The 16,754-nt window shown below is 43.9% G+C and overlaps 1 long non-coding RNA gene across 1 annotated transcript; it reads left to right on the top strand.

The window, feature by feature from the left end:
* Positions 1-1,896: 1,896 nt before the first annotated feature.
* Positions 1,897-12,027, top strand: LOC115032128 (uncharacterized). The gene is made up of 3 exons (XR_003837760.2): positions 1,897-2,004; positions 7,207-7,337; positions 8,577-12,027. It is a non-coding gene; the product is annotated as an uncharacterized LOC115032128 (long non-coding RNA).
* The last annotated feature ends 4,727 nt before the right edge of the window (positions 12,028-16,754 follow it).

Here is a 16,754-nt window from a genome sequence, read left to right as displayed (position 1 = left end):
ATTTTGAACTGGCCCCAGGGTGTCTAGAAAAGCAATTTTAAACAAGTTTGAGAAGAGTGGTGGCCTTCAGAGTGTGGCTCTTGATAGTTTTCAGTTTCATAGAGAAAGGGTGATATAAATTTGAGAGTGTGCAGATGAATAAATTGCTAGGGAGTACATTCTGCTATCATAACCATCAAGACATTTCTGATTCCTACCTGGCTTTATTTCTTCTATAGAGTATGAAGCTACCTGCTCCTATCTAGATAGACCAAGAGACAGAATCAGGAGAGGAAGCATGGCCAGGCTAGATAACTCAAAGCTTTCAGTCCAGTGACTCAGTTGCTCTAGCTAGGTCCCATCTCCGTAAAGGTTCTACAATATCTTAAAATAGTCCCACCAGCTGGCAACAAATGTTCAAAAGATGTGTGCCTGCTGGGGACATTCCAAGCCAAACTACAACAGCGTGGTTTTCAATACACATCTGGGTTCTGTTGATGTCCTACTTAGAGCTTAAATTGTCCACCCAAGAGTCACTGAGTTACTAAGAAAGAGATCCCAACTGCCCAGATCAGATTGGCCTATAAACATGTTTGTGAAGGATAGGGATTGTCTTGATTATTAGTTGATATGGGAAGGCCGAGACCACTGTGGACGGTGGTATCAGCATGGACTACATAACAACGGTGGTTAAGCAAGAGTGTGGCAACAATAGTAAGCGGGCCTGCCTTCAAGTTTCTACTTGGACCTCCCTCAGTGGTAACCTGTGACCTGGAAGTGTAAGCCAAATACTGCCTTTCATCCCTTTAGTTGTTTTTAGCCAGAATGTTTCATCACAGTAACAGAAAGGAAATGAGAACAATGGGAAAGAATACTAAGATTGAATGGCAGCCACCTGCCCTGTCTGGTGCTTGGAGGAGAAGGATGTCAAACAGTTGCAAACCTTCTCACTGAATTTATTACCACAGAGCCAATGGCAGCCTCTTTTGTTGAGTATAGACTAGAAAGCATCTAATCCTAGGAAGAATGATGTATGATACTAAGGTCAACAGCTACATTTTAACCTGGAACCCATGGCTCAACCTCCACTAACAGTTTGGAATAGTGTTATATGCACCACACCTTCCCAAACGGACCAATGACTAGGTGCTTATGAGGAAATTAGGAAAACTATGAAGAGTATCAAAGACAGCCACAGGCCATTGTAACAAATAACCCATTTGTAACCATGCTCCTTTTAATCATTACAGAAGGGAGCTGCTACTTTGTTTTGGTTCTACCATACACAGCAGAAAGTTTATTGGTCATATACCTGGATGCTGTGCATAAAACAGTATTGGTTAGAAATTTTGATCTGCAAATCTGACATTCTTGTCATTGAAAGTGAATAGACATCCTAATCAAAGAATTATTATACGTTAGTCTGCAAAACTGTTGACTGGGTTGGAGTGTGCCTGTACTAGCAAATCTCTGGCATCACACTTGTGCTGTCCTTTCTGAGAAGGAGCCTGCAGTGGTTGGTGTTATCAGGGTATCAGTCACCCCTTTCAGTTCTCTCGTGACTGGCGAAGCTAGGAGGCTAGTACAGGCAGGTAAACTTTTCCAAAAGAGATGGGTGAAGGAGATGCAGGCTTTGGCTGTGTTCAGGAGCAATGGTCCATTCCCTTGGGGTTTCTGCAGTTTCAAGACTCACATCAACAGACTCCCAGGGATGTTACAAGATAAGCTAGACTATAAGTGGTGTGTACGCTCCTCCTCTTCTATTTTTACCACAGAAGTTCCTCTTTGCTGAGCAGTCTGGAGTGTGACCAAGCTGGCTTCCTGCCAGTTCACTTCAGATCCCAGGAACTGTGTCATGTGAGGGGAACACAGGAGGACTAGTGTTATGTTGGCAGGTCAGGAGCACCAGGGCTGTTCTCAGGGTGACCTGTCAGCAGCAGGACAAGGACTGAGGACTTAGAAACCCCTCCTTTCATTTTATTCTCAGACAAGAGAAGACTTACCTAGTGCTTCTCATTCTTAACTGTAAGTAATATGGGAAACAAATCATCTGGGATATGAGTCTGTGAGGCACTTAAAAAGAGCAATACTCAAATTGTAAGAGATTTAAATTCTGGGCTGGAGACATAGGTCAGCAATTAGTGTGTTGCTCTTGCAGACGACTCCAGTTGGGGTTCTAGCACCCACATAGGACAGTTCACGGTCTCCTCTAACTCCAGCTCCAGTAGTCCCAATGCCTCTCTCACCTGCAATGGCACTATACTCGTGTGTACAAACCCACTTTTAGACACACAAGAAATTCAAACATAACACAGCCTCTTGCAGAGCTTCCCCAACCCTACTCTCTCCTTCAACGGTCACTGCTAATTTTATTTGTGTGGAGGTTTTTCCAAATTTGCACCTACATTTATAGTCAACCTATAAAAATAGAAAAATATGCATGTGTATAAATATAAAATGTAATTATGAATATGCCTATGTAAACATACTATTAAGATATTGTACTGTATGTCAATCTATAATATTTATTATCATGCTATAAATTATACCTGCTATAACTACTTTATTATATTTATGTTACTGTTGTATACATATAATATGACTATATAAAATATATGAGTGTGGTGAAAGCATTTTTCTGAAACTATCTCTTGACCCCAAAGAGGATGAATTTTTGCTGGACCTTGAAGCTGAGTTAATAATATACCTTGAGTCCCTTAAGACTACGGACCTAGCCTGTAAGCCTCCCGTGTACCCAACCTGCTTAAGTTTGACCTATCTTTAAGGTAGCAAAGCAACCAACCTTACTAAGCCTTGGATTTCTCACACAATCATCTTTTTCAGCCCTGAGCTTGATGTATAGCTTACATTTTAAGTTACATACTCTTCCCTGACCCAGACCCTGGCCCAGACTAACACGTGTGTGTGTGTGTGTGTGTGTGTGTGTGTGTGTGTGTGTGTGTGTGTGTGTGTGAGAGAGAGAGAGAGAGAGGGGGGGGGGGTGAGGGGAGGATTATTTGCTAAAACAGCCAACAGGTTGGAAACAACCTTAAACAAAACAAATATTCTCAAAACATTTAAAGCAACATGAAGACATAGTTGGTAGTGTTGAGGTTTGGTCTTTTGCTACTTATTATAATGCTAAGTGCTGACCCCCAAGACCTGGTTGTCCCAGAGATGAGAGAGTCTGCAGTACACCTTAGCCCTAAGTTACTTCTGGTTGATAAACAAAGATGCCAACAGCCAATATCTGGGCAGAAGAGACATAGGTGGGCTTAGGTTTCCCGGGTTTGGGGTCAGGGGAAAACCATGAGGAGAGGAGAAGGTTCAGGAGCAAAAGGCGGGGAAGCCACCATGAATGGGAATTAGGAGTCAAGAGAACATGGCCCTGAGTGCTGGCCAATTGAAGAGCAGCCCAAGTAGTGAGTAATAACTTGGGGTTATCAATAGGAGAGTAGATTCTAATAACAGAGTAGTGTTATTAGGTTTTGTATTGTTTTAGGCTTATTGTAAATATAAAGGTTGTGTGTGTGTGTGTTTTATTCAGGAACATTTAAATAATGTCAACAACGTAGTAGTATCTCTTTTTGATCTGAGTGCCTGGGGTTGAAACTGTCAGTTCAGGACCTTTTTGAAAATTCCACCAGACCCCTCTCCTCCAGAAGGGGAAGGCTAATTAACATTCCACAGGACAGACCCTGCCACCTCATTCCCCAGAGACCAATCAATTTAAAAGTCACACTGTTCTGCCAATCACACTGTGCCTAAGGGCTGCTGCTCTGAAACACTGTATAAAGACTGACCAAATGGACTAGGGGCAGGGGTGAAGGGATCACTGTCTCTCCTTTGGGTATAGGATGGCCCCAACACGTTGAAACGATAAATTCCTCTTGCTTTTTGCATCAATTCCTGGCTCTGTGTGGTTCACTCGGGGGGTCTCACAGTAAGCTAAGGCTCGCCAGAGTCTTACAGGGTCAGTAAAGTAACTTCGTACATTGTAAAACCCTGTTAAAGATGCCAGTAACGAATCCCTCCCTCCTTCCACATGCCATCTTCCTGTGGGGTTCAACTAATTCAGGGGGGAAAAAGCCCTTTGTTAGGGGCAGATAGACACAACAGACACACACAGGCACAAACCACACAAGGACAGACAGATCAGACACACACAGGGGGCAGACTGCAGGTGGAAGGAGAAATGGAGAGTTTGGGTTTGAGTCCCCTGGTCACTGTCATTCCATGTGTTATGGGTATGTATGATGTGTGCCCTGTGCATGCATGGGCGTGTACACACCGCAGTTCCCCTTCTCTCCAGCAACCTACGGATTTGTCACTCAGCACTCTGTTTTGAAAACCTGCTATACTTGTCAGACCATTATTTAATTTTTTAAATGGCTACCTCTTGTGCTAATAGAGGATTTTACTTTCTCATTTCAGTTGTGGTCTCTGGGTAGACAGGTCCCAGTTCTCTGACAATGCAAGTCCATGGTGTGCAGACAGCTCTTCTCCTGGCCCTTTCAGACGTGTAGGAATTTCCCCCATTCAAAAAGGAAGCAAATTTGGTGGAAATAGGATTTTATTTTTACTGTAATGAGCACCAGCAATCCCTACTCTGGTCTCAGCAGCAGCAGAATATGGGGGAGAGTGAGCTTCTCCAACCCACTCTCCCAACAGGGGAGCATTGTTCTCTTTCTCTCTCTAAATATCCATGCAGTAGCTATTGAAAGACAAAAAAAAAAAAAAAAAAAAATCAGGAAGTGTTTCTATAGTGTTTTGAAAAGTGTTAAGAAGGGAAGAAATATCTCAACTTAAACTTCTTCATCAATAAACAAACAAAACAGCACTGTCTTCCTCATAGGTTGATATAAAAGAAAGGAGATGGTATTTGTTCAAGTATTTTATCAAAAGCATTGAACAAATATTTACTATATTGTTATTACTTAGAGCTATTAATGTTTTTTATTGCATGTAGTGCATTTTTCTTGAGGATGGAATAAAACCAAATAATTTTTCCAAATAGACAATTATAATTTGTTCATTCCCACACTGCTATCAAGAGTAGCAACAAACAGTAGTAAAGCAGGGACTGGCTCCAGCAGCTTAGGATTGAATAAAAGGAAAATTTCACCAGCAAAGAACATTTTTCTGGAGCTGTAGAAGCCTAGTAAGACTGTGCTTGCCTACTGTGCATAAAGTCCTGCATTCAATTCCCCCAATAAACCAGAGAGGGAGAGGGAGAGGGAGAGGGAGAGGGAGAGGGAGAGGGAGAGGGGAGGGGGAGGGGAGGGGGAGGGGGAGGGGAGGGGAGGGGGAGGGGGAGGGGAGGGGGAGGGGGGGGAGGGGGAGGGGGAGGGGAGGGGAGGGGGAGGGGGAGGGGAGGGGGAGGGGGAGGGGGAGGGGAGGGGGAGGGGGAGGGGAGGGGGAGGGGGAGGGGAGGGGAGGGGGAGGGGGAGGGGGAGGGGAGGGGGAGGGGAGGGGGAGGGGGAGGGGGAGGGGAGGGGGAGGGGGAGGGGAGGGGAGGGGGAGGGGGAGGGGGAGGGGAGGGGGAGGGGAGGGGGAGGGGGAGGGGAGGGGGGAGAGGGAGAGGGAGAGGAAATCATCAAACCATCACTGAGCTTCAAGACTTGGAAATAATAGAAATAATCACTCTTACACTGTGCACAAAATGTATCTAACAGTTTCAGAATGTGATTCCTTCAAAGCTATTAGACTAGAGAATATGGGATAATTTGATATCTGCACTCTGTCAGCTCAGCTTTGGTTAAACACATTGTTATGTGTTCTAATTTATTAATACATAGAGTTTGATACTATTTAAAACAGCAGCTGTCTACTGAAGGTCTTGAAACATATGCAGAAGAGGGAATAAGGGAATAAGAGAAGATTCTTCTATAGCTTTAAGTTTTTAAACATTATTTCAAGTAAGGACATATGTAAAAGTGCTTGTCAGTGTGAAACATGCATGATTTGGAAGATAACAAGAATTCCACAGAACTAAGAGAAAGAGCTAAGATGCCAGGTCATAGAGTAGCCATTAAAGTCAACCCAGAGAAGCTAAGACAGACAGAAATAATGAATCCCTTAATCCCTCACACCTAAAAACTGGGGGTGAGGGGAGAAAACCCCATGATCATTTTCCCTTAAAGAATGCAAACTAACCAATGCTAATGTGAGTCAAGACAAATGTGTGTGCCATCTCACTGCTGGGAGCCAAATAGAAAGGCCCCCATAGTTTTTGAACACTGAGGCCAAGGCAGGGACTGACAAACTACTGGGTGCTAAATCAGAATAGGGGTAATTCATCATTTCTTATACCGTAAGGAGACCTTGACAAAGACTTTTAAAGAGGGTTGTATCAAAGTTTCAGATGGAAAAAACCTAGAAATGAAGACACCTGGGGAGAGAATACAAATATTTGTAAAAGCATACCCATTGTGGACTGCAGTTCTCCTTCAGAGGCTGCAAAATTCTTGCTGTGTTTCAACTCTGGTGACGGAAGGCAACTTTTACCACTGAGGCCAGTCATGCAGAACCTGTGGTCACATAAAGGTTTTTCAACCAAAAATTAGTCTCAGAAAGAGTTCAAAAGAAGCAATAACGGAAGCTGGGCAAACAGGTGCATATATGGACAAGTGGAATGACACAAACTACTAGGATATTTGCATCTCATGCAACTGACCATAGAAAATATATCCTGCAGAGTGGCACACACCACCAGGAGGAGGAGGCCAGCTAGCCTCTCCTTGGACATCATGTGCTTACAGATTAGGAAAACGTGTGGAGCTTGAAAAATGGTCTCATGATTCTGCCTTGGCCCAGTGTTTGGGACTCTTTCTCATCAAGTTTAGCTACTGGTGTTGGTGGTTGTAGAAGTCGTATCCCTTAAATCTTCAATAAGTAACCATTCTTTACTGGTCTTCAGGGGAGAACATTGCTTGTAAGATTCAGCAAGAGTAGGTAGTGTATCCCTCCAGGCCACAGAGAAGGAGTTTTGTTTTATTTTTGAGGCAGTGACTTGTTAGGTTGTCCAGGTCCATTTTGAAATCACAGTCCTCATGTTTCAGCCACACCAGTGCTGAGACTACAAATAATTAGTGCTACATCTAGTCAGAGGGTTTTTATTGCTTGCTATAGAACAGGTCTTCCAAGCTGCACATTCCATAATTGTGACAAAACAAACAAACAAACAAACCCTACTGAACCTGTCTGTGTCCTCTGCTTCCCCTGCAGTGATAAAGAGACAGAGGTGCTGATACCACATGATGCTTGCTGAGCTAAGAGAAAAGACGACACCTTTATTTCTAACCTAAGATTCTGTCTTCTTTTAGCATCTGCAAAGCCATAGAGTTTCTGGAAACAGTGTAAGTGAAATCCCTTACGTAGTACTTCTTATAATTGATATAAGTTCCAGGTATGCTTCCACACACCAGGGCTTTACAGAATATCTGAACTATGGGATTCTACCCTATACAACAAGTCTTCAAGGACCTCTAACAAGAGCACTATAAGAAACAGATGCACAAGGGACTAGGGAGATGGCTCAGCAGTGAAAGCACTTACTGTCTCAGCAAGAACACTCAAGTTTAAATCCCCAATACCCATATAAATGCCAGGTGGGCTTCTGAACAGAGAAAAAAAAAAGATGTACAGAGCAAGGCCAGACTCATCAGATGTCCAAACCCAAGTGAGCTCTAGGTTTGATTGAGATACCCTGCCTCAAAAAGTAAGTTGCAGAGCAATCAAGAATGATTCCTTGTAGAGGGAGATGTTGACTCCCTAATTGGTTCTTGATTGTGTTGATAAAAAAGGTGGAATCCAATTGCTGGGCAAAAGGAAAAAGGTGAGACTTCCAGGGTCCTGGAGGGGGAGGGGGGAGAAGGGGGCAGGGAGATGCAGGGAGAGAGGAAGGGGCTTTTCGGCATGCTTTGGAATGAGAGGACAAAACAACCATGTAAGGTCACCAAAGGTTGGCTGAAACATATTAGCTCTTAAAAGCCAAGCAATTGTGCAATCTGGCTCGTTTCAAAATAATAAAACTGTCTAGTGTTTTCTATCCATGGAGCTAAGGTGGGCAGGAGGAGAAAGAGGGCAGCTGGGGTGGTTGGTGGTGGCTTGGCAAATCGAGAGGGGCTCAGGGAGCAATCTCAGCTCCCAGTAAAGTCACCAACTGACAATTGGTGGAGCTAAACCCAGAGTGTGGCCCCTAGCAAAAGAATGAGTGTGTTTTTAAAATTACATTCATCAATGTAAGGCCTTCTCACATACATGTGAGCTCACATACATACCTCTGCACATAGAGGAACACATAGACACATATAGACACATAACCGAGTATCCCCGTTCTTATCACATGATCCATGTGAGGCATTTGGTTTAACAGAATGATGGACTATTAAGTACTTGAGTAAGGACCCAGATCAAAGCCAAACTCCATGGTTTTGCAATGGCCATCCTTAGAATGTGGTAGACACATTGGCTTGATATTTTCAAAATTCCCAATAGCTAAAATACATATTTCCTGAACTGTGGAAGTAGAGTTGTACATTCCTTCCTGTTTTCCAAGAATCACAATAATGGAGTCTGTGCTTTTTTATTTTCAGCCTTGAACTCTACAAAGTTGGAAAACTCAGTTCTTTGGAAGAAATCTTCAGCCAGGAAAAAAGTTCTGTCGACAAATACTACTGTTCTGCCAAGGGAACATAGCAATAATATCGAATCAAAACTCGTATTGATATTCTGTTATACCCATAGATCAGTGTCTTATTCAACTACTATCAGAGAACCTTCAACTTACAGAAGATGAGAACTAATACAGAGACCCATAACTGGACAGTGTGCTGAGAATGAGAGACCTTGGAATACTCAGTCCTAAACAAAATGTCTTCATCAAACCTCTCCTCTCAGGGCTCATGGAGCTTCAAGGAAGAGGAGGCAGAAAGATTGTAAGAGGCAGTGTGGGATGGAAGACACCAAAGAAACAGTGTCTTCTAGACACAACAGGACTGATGCACATATGAACTCACAGACTGGGACAGCATGCACAGGGTCTGCACAGGTCCAAGCCAAACCAAGTCTCCATGTTGAAAGAGGAAGTGGATATGAGCCTCCACCCAGCAGTTATCTTCATATGTCAACCACTCATAAAGGAAAGATTAGTGTTCTCTAATGGAGTCTCACTGAGTATATAAACCACACTTAATGGATGCCCTGTGCCCAACAGTAGATGACCAATGAAAATAAACTCAATGGTATTTTTGGAGATGTTTTTCTTACAGTGCTTTGAGTATTTTTATTATCTTACTATTCTTATGCAAATACATAAATATGTATATACATACATACATATACACACACAGGCACACATATGTTCAACAGAACTTTTATATACATAGTTAAACATCAGTGAACTCAGAAAGGAGTTGCTTTACCTGATAGTGATTGACTGACCTGAAATTCTTGAGAATTTCTGTGCCATGGGGCAAGAAAGGTTATGTTTTGAATCCAGAAAATATACTGGAGCATCTCTTGGCCATTTCATGACCAGGAACAAAGATAAACGACCAACTCAACTATGAAAGGCCAATAAAAACAAGGCAGCCTCAGAGTCAGATACCTGGAGGATCAAAGTCAAGAGTCAACTGTGAGGCAAACCATCAAGGCAACTTGGCTGCGATGAAGTAAAAGGTAATCTAGAGATGACAGTAAAGCAGGAAGAGGGTGAGGAAGTGAGGCCAACTGTGGCCTCAGAACTAGTGCCTCCTTCAGAAGCTGTGATCTGTCTTCCTCATCCTCTCCCCTTGGCACTTTTCTGGGATTGCTTCATCTTGTAGTGAGCCCAGAGAAAGCTAATGCTTCCTCTTTCAAGGAGCAAAAGTCTCTCCTTACAAAACTGGGAACTTCCTGCTGTGGCTGCAGGTGCTGAGTTCAAGGGAAGCAAAGGGCAGAGTGCACATGGCACTTGCTAGCTTCAGATCCTTTGTGACCATGCTTCCCCACATCTCCATATTTGTTTTGAACAACTTCATGCCGTAACAGCCATCTCAAGCTAGTACCACATGCCCTTCCTTTCTACCCTGGTTTTCCTGTTAAATCTTAGGCATAAAGAACCAAGAGACATTATCAGGAGCCTCATGCAATCACCACCAGGAGACCAACACGTCCCAGAGGGAAAGGGGAGATAAATGCACAGACTCCTCTCTGCGTGCCTCCTGTTCTCAGCCCTGAAGACAACCATCATGGATGCCCTTCCCTGGACAGCAATCCTACATTGCCCTTCCCGCTCCTCCTCCTGGCTTCAGTGGGTTGTTCCTGTCTGTAGCTTAAACAATTGTAGTAATTAGATGAGAACACAGTGATGTTTTACAGTTTCCCACATTATGTTCCCATAAGCCTAAGCCCTCCAGGCAAGGTAGGATGAAGCAAAGGAAATTCATTATAAGAATCCTGTCCATTCTCAGAGTCTAAGGATTCTTTCTCACTAAAGCAACTGTCTCTTCTCTGAGTCTCCTTCCCTGTGTCCAGTAACACAGTTCTGTTCTCCCTGCTGGATCTGCTGGACTCTATTGCAGACTTTCTCACGGTATGCTTGGTGCTGATGGTTACGCATGGGTTCTCAGTTGTTGCCCAAGGTTCCCTGAATGGTCTGACAGGTAAAGCCTGTAATGTGTAGTGTGTGCTTCCCAGCACCCTGGTGAGTGAGCCAATCCTATTCATCAGGCCACACCCGAAGCTTGACACCTCAGGTCCCACTCCTAAGAGGCCACTCCTTGTTTCATCTGAAACGAGGGACAGACACTTCTGTTCTTTGTAGTTTATTTCTCATGGACCACATGGTCTCAACTGCTACTTGATCTCCACACTGCTCCTGTGACCATAGTTTTGTTATCATCATAGTTGTCACTGTCAATACTGCTTTATTTCTCTCTTTCTTAACAAATCACTAATGGGTTCTGAAGATTTGGCAAAGGAGGAGGCCTGTTTCGCTTTGCAAAAGGCTGCTTGGCAGTTGCCTTGGTATCATTGGCTTTCAAACAGATGAGATTTTCAAAACAGTCCAAAGGATCCGGGGAAAGTCTCAGTCAGTTAAGCTACTGCCACACAGACATGAGGACCTGGTGTCAGATTCCAAGCATCTATGTAAAATGCTAGACATGGTGGCAGCTGTCCATAAACCTGGTTCTAGGGAAGGCAGACAGGTGGCTCTCTCCCTGTATCTCACTGGCCAGACAGTCTAGGCAAATCAATGAGCGCCTGGTACAGGGACAAAACCTGTTTCAAAAAAAAATAAGGTGGAGAGTGAGTGAGTTCATCACTCTGTGCCACTTGGTCAGCCAGACACAAAGATGCTCGATCCTGGTTCTTGAAATGGTCGCGGATGTTTTCCATTGCTCTTTGCTAAACTCTTTAATCTCAGAAAGAAATAATTGTACCCCTTTTTTCCTTCAACTTAAAGCCCACTCTGATCTAAGCCTGTCTCACTCCTTCTTGAGTTTCAGGATAGAGTCTTAATGCATATCAGGCTGAAAGACGAAATAGAGTGTAAAAAGTGTGTGTGTGTGTGTGTGTGTGTGTGTGTGTGTGTGTGGTACATGTGTGTGTATGTGGGCATGTGTAAGTGAATGTATGTGTACGTGTGTAAGTGAATGTATGTGGGCATGTGTATGTGAATGTATGTGGGCATGTGTATGTGAATGTATGTGGGCATGTGTAAGTGAATGTATGTGGGCATGTGTAAGTGAATGTATGTGGGCATGTGTATGTGAATGTATGTGGGCATGTGTAAGTGAATGTATGTGGGCATGTGTAAGTGAATGTATGTGGGCATGTGTAAGTGAATGTATGTGGGCATGTGTATGTGAATGTATGTGTGCATGTGTATGTGAATGTATGTGTGCATGTGTGTGTGTTGTATGTGGGTGTGATGTTTGTACATGTGCATGTGTGTGCTAACATGAGTGCTTTTGTGTGTGGAGGCCAGAGATTGGTGTCAGTCATTAATTTTTAGACAAATGTTCTCACTGAATAGTTCACTCACTCAAATTATATGTCACATGTCAGATTCTACATATTACTTTTCTTTTATATAAAAGTTACGTGTGTGTGTGTGTGTGTGTGTGTGTGTGTGTGTGTGTGTGTGTGTGTGTGTGTAAGTACAGGTACCTGAAGCTTCAGATCCCGTGGGAGCTGAAGTTAGGCAGTCATAAGCTGCCCGGTATAAGTATTGGGAGTTGAACTCAGGTCTACTGTAAGAACAGTGTATGCTTTTAATTACTAAGCCATCTCTTCATTGCCCACATAGTACCTTAAAATGAAGGCTCTCTCTGTAGGAAACTAATTCAGAAATAAAAACACAAGAGAAAAAACAATAAAGTGCAAAATGAGAAGTTTGACTAACAAGGCTCAGGCCAGGCGGGGTAATGAGGTAATTAGGCTTGAGGAGGAAATCTGTGGGGGGAGCGCAGGGGAGGCAGCAGAGCTAAGCTGCAAAAAGGTATAGGCAATGACCATCTGCCATTTGCAAGTTGAGCACAGCTGATCTGGCTTCAGGGAGAAGGTCCTGGAAGCATTGCTGTTGTTATCTCTTTGTCATACTTAGGCAGTAGCATCTGTCTACTAAGGCCTCCTCCCTCTCCCACCACACAGCACAGTAGCACTTTCTTAGCTCCACAGCTCACTCCACTCTGAAGTTAGTGGCTCCCTTTTCTTTGTCTGATACCATTGGAAACTCCAGTACTTTTGTGTTCTTTCTCTCATTTGTGTGGAGACAGTGTGTCATTCTATATAGCTCACGATGGCCTAGAACTCAGGGCACTCCTCCTCCTGCCTTAGCCTCCTGAGTAAACACTGACTTATAGGTGGGAGCCACCATTTGAGGCTTTCGAATGTTAGTCTTGCTTAGGGAGCACTAGGCTTACATTCCAGACTGAGGCAGACAGATACTGTGAAACAAGATGAGGCAGGTTCACACAGGAGCACTGCTGTTCTCTGTGAGAACAGTAAGTTCCCAGGAGAAGGAATACTGTCTTGAGAAAGCAAAGCCAAGAAAAACAGAGCAAAGGGGAAATATCCAATCAACTGCGCCCAACCCCAGTCCCGAGCCTTCTGGGCTGGAGAACCAGAGAACACAGATTCGAGGAGAAATAGAGGGTAAGAGAGTTCTCTTGATTCTCTGTGCAGTTTATCAAAGTTCGTGAATACAAAGTAGAAGCTGAACAATTTGCAGAGAACAGTTACAAGCAGAACTTGGTAAACAAAGGAATCACGGGACTTCCAGTCATACTCAGGTAAGTGAAGAACAGCAGCCATTCACAGTATAGAGATCTTTCCATTTACTGTAGGCTGGGCCAAGAGATCTTCAGCAAACCATAGCAGTAGGGTGGCTCCTATTCCATCTGTGTGCTTTCAGAGGCAGCTCAGAGCAATGTGCAAGAGAAAACATGTTTCCCACGAAACTGCCCTTCCAGGGCATAGACAAGTACAACCACATCACACGATCTGTATGAGCTGTGCACTAGGCTGCCTTTTTTTTTTAAGGATTGGCACACACACACAGAGAGAGAGAGAGAGAGAGAGAGAGAGAGAGAGAGAGAGAGTTAAACTCTCTTGTCTTGTCTCCTTGTCTTTTTCATTCTTGTCTTTTCTGGGTAACTTACTAATTTTATTTGTTTGTTTGTTTATTTGTTTGTTTATTTATTTTGCCCGTGAAGTTGAAATAAATGGACTGTGACCCTCACACTTGGCATGCTGTGTCTCTCAAGGGGAAAATTGTAAAGTCAGGAGGTCAAAGCTCTAGTATATTTGTACTCTTGAGATAGATGTCCATCATAAACTAATGTTGGTTCTGACTCTAAAATAATTCAGTCAATTGATATTTACCTTAGAAGAGCACCGACCATTCCTAAAATACACACCAAAGCAGTCACTTATGTAAGGGTAAGTGAACAACACCCTGGGAGAATGAGTAGATGCCAGCACTTCACACCCTCCAATTATCACAGAGCCAGCAGCTCCCACTGATAAGTCCTGTCTACAGACTTAGCTCCCAACGTACAGTTGGTTTTCAGGAGCATCACAATGGGCTGTTAGGGCTTTTAAGCAACATCAAACAACCCAGGGCACACCCTAGGCAGTGTTAGATGATGGGGGACCGGGGAAAACAAATAAAAAGAGGTCCTACTGTTCATATCTGACCCTGACTAAGTGTAGTAACCAGTATCTGTCTGGGAAAACTCTGTTTGCTATAGGCCTTCTGCTACAAGTATGGCTTAAGATGAGTCAAGACAACTGAGTGAACAACAGACCTTCTCATTTCTTACCCTCCACCCACAAGCCTTCCCTTGTGGTGCAAGCCAGCTGGAGTCAGAGAACGCTTGGTATGTGCTCAGGTAGCAGACGCATAGGCAGACCTCACAGAAAATCTGGCAGAGGTTCCGGGTGCCAGCGGATCCTCACTGCTAAATCAACACAGTCACTCTGGCAGAGCTGAGCAGCCTTGTCCATCGGGAAGATGGTCCACCACTTATGCAGTTGTCCTTAGTGGGGAACAGGTTTGCTACAGTTGGGAGTGTCAGGAGATGTGTTGCAGCCTAGGCAGGGATGATGGGTGAGTGAAGGAAATTTTACTAACCAGGGACACATGTGAGCATTCTACAGCACACAGAAGATCCCCCTCCATAAAGAACTGCCCAGTACAAGATGCCAGCATTCGAAGACTGAGACTCCTACTCCAGCAAGTCACCCACCCTGCATGGAGATTTTCTTTTGGGGTTTGGTTTCATGTTTCCCAAAGGGAAAAAAAGTCACCGTCATGGAGTCTGGTCTGTCTGGGTTGAGGTCCGTGGATCTGGCTTGGCACTTGCAACTTCAGTCCTTATAAATGATTATTCATTAAAAAAAAAAAGGTTAAATGAAAAGGAATTCATGTGAGTTCCCTAGACAAATTCTACTGAAGATTTCTAGTTTCAGAGTCAAAAGTTGACATCCAAAAAGGATTTTGTGTGCAGATCACTTCAATTTCTTAGACTAATACATGGTATGTGGTTGACACTCAAGCAATATTTTTTGAATGAGTATCAGCTTCAGATCCACTCCCAAATATTCCTCATTAGGATAATAATAATAACAATAATAATAATATAATGATAATAATAATAGCACATGTGTATTGACTTTATTAACACCAATAAACATTCTATATGTTTATGTTCTGTAATGAACTGAACACTCTTGGCCATTTTTTTTTTTTTGGCCATTCTATGGAGTAGAATGTATTAGTATTGTTACTAATGCCATTTTGCAGATGAGAAAAAGGATCAAAAAAAGAGAAGGCAATTTTTCTAAGCCATCAGAGCCAGGCTTCAAGCTCAAGCAGTCTTGTTCCAAACCCTTGTACCTCAGGCTTGACAGGACCCCTTTCCCTAGGGAGGACATCATATGTATGGGTGTCACACTGCCAGGGCTTATTCAGTGTCACTGAGAAACAATTCAAAAGGCAGGAAATAAGACAGGTAGCTCCTGGCCTGGAATCGCATCCTAAAATTATGATAGAGATGCTAGTCTGGAAAGGGGAAGAGTTGAACCACACCCAGATTCTGGGAGGATTAGAAGAGGTTTTGAGGCTGTTAGGTTGAGAGCCTGCCTCGCCTCCCTGACCTCTCATCCTTCACTGTTGCTGGAGTTCTCTCCTCAGAGTTTACTCCACCACCTCAGCTCTGTCCCTGCCTTCATAGAAAGAACAGTGAGGGCTGCTTCAAACCTTTGCTTTGATGCCAACCGGAATCTTAAGCTTCTCTGAAGTGCGCTCCAACTACTCCTCAGTTCTACCCCTAATTCCACAAAGTGAACAGCTGCGCAGCTTCTGGAACTCACTCCACTCTCCTACGATGAGAATTTGCCTCAGAGATCCCCTCACCCCTCTGTGAGTGTGTGTGTGTGTGTGTGTGTGTGTCTGTCTGTCTGTCTGTCTGTCTGTCTGTCTGCCTGCTTCTCATTTCTCTGGCAGAACATTGTCTAACCACATAGACTGTTCCTGTGGCCATACCCACTCTCTGCTCCCCTGCCACACCCTAACCTGCCTGCGCCCTTCCCAAGCCATCTGGGCATGCACAGTCATCTCACACATTTGCCCATTGTTTTCATAGAGCAGACTCCATGTGCAGGGACTTACCACTGCCTAAAGTTGTGCTTATTCCAAGAAACCTACCGGGCCACACTGGGAAGGGTGTGACAGGCTCCAATTTCTCTCTTCCCACCTGCCTGGGGCAGCGGCGTCCCAAGAGCTGACACCTACCCTGTGATGCTGCTTAGAAACAAAGCTAGACCCTTGCAGAGGTCAGCAAAACCATGTGTCTGTCCTCTAACCATTCCCAAACCGTAAAAGCTGTGGCACTGCCTCTAAGAAGATTCTTTAAATTGCCCAAGCAGGGATGCCCCTCATCCTTTGTCAGCCAAGACACCCTGGACAAATATCCATGAGCATACCTGTTACTGCAATGACATCTTAATTAAACTTAAAGAAATATGTATAAATGGAGAGTGGTGCATATAGAGACAGACCCAAAACATTAGCTCTCCTGGAACTGGAGTTACAGGTAACTACCAGACACAGGTGCTCAACCCAATTCAGGCTCTCTGCAAGAGGAGTGTGCACTCTCACCACCAGTGAGCCAATTCTCCTGCCCCCTAATGACATTTTGGAAACATATGTAATAGGATACAGTGGCTGGTTTGGGGTTTGTTTGTTTGGTTGGTTTGGTTTTTTTCATCAGTAGCAGGCATTA

The sequence above is a fragment of the Mus caroli genome, unplaced genomic scaffold (assembly GCF_978045245.1).
Source record: "Mus caroli unplaced genomic scaffold, Mus_caroli_1 scaffold_9, whole genome shotgun sequence".
Classification (NCBI taxonomy): Eukaryota; Metazoa; Chordata; class Mammalia; order Rodentia; family Muridae; genus Mus; species Mus caroli.
The sequence above is the reverse complement of the archived record's forward strand: the minus strand, read 5'-3'. Positions and strand labels throughout refer to the sequence as shown.